Here is a 793-nt window from a genome sequence, read left to right on the forward strand (position 1 = left end):
AGGGTGTACAAGTGTCTGGGAGTGGGATGAGGGCATGCACTTGTGGGTCTACAAATGAAGTCCATGGAAAATGAGAGATGGTGAAGTATGGTGTAGAAATGGTGTAAACCAGATGATGCTACTGTACATCCAGCTGGAAAAAGATTCAGCCTAAAGGGCTACAGGAGGCCAGCGATCCATCACAGCAATTCCAGCAACTGGCAGTATAAAGATAGGACCTGCCCCCCTTATTAATTGCCGTCTCAGTTGGGATGGTGTAAACTGGCATGTTCAAGTTATCAGATGTTTCGAGGAAGAAGTGAATTTTTAGCTGTTGTTTATTCAGACCAAGATTTAATTAATATTAAATAGATTAAATATTTGATGAAATAGGCTGAAATTAAATATTTAGCTCCTTCTATCCCCCAGACAGCAGCCCCAGTAGATGTTTATGTGGGCAGTAAAGCTAGAACATCTTCTGAACATCAGAGAGTGTTCAAAGACCAGAGCTACATAGCAGCATCATCTGCGGGTAAGAATTAAATTACTCTGGGCCCCGTGTCTTTGTCAGCCCGCGTGGGAAGGTGGTTCTCCTTCCTCCGGGCTTATTCAGCCACAACCCACTGGGATTTCAGGTATGACTTCAATGCGGGTTGTCACCCCTGCTCTCCTGCCACGTTCATCTTCAACTGGGAAAGAAGCTTCACGGGGAAGGGTGTTTTCCCACGCTTCTTATTTCTCAGGACAGTGGGCAGGCAAACACAAACTAGGAAGCAAACAATGTTGCTTTATACAAATTATATCCCGCCTCCTG

Source organism: Cariama cristata, unplaced genomic scaffold (genome assembly GCF_000690535.1).
Source record: "Cariama cristata isolate BGI_N322 unplaced genomic scaffold, ASM69053v1 scaffold41228, whole genome shotgun sequence".
NCBI classification, from domain to species: Eukaryota; Metazoa; Chordata; class Aves; order Cariamiformes; family Cariamidae; genus Cariama; species Cariama cristata.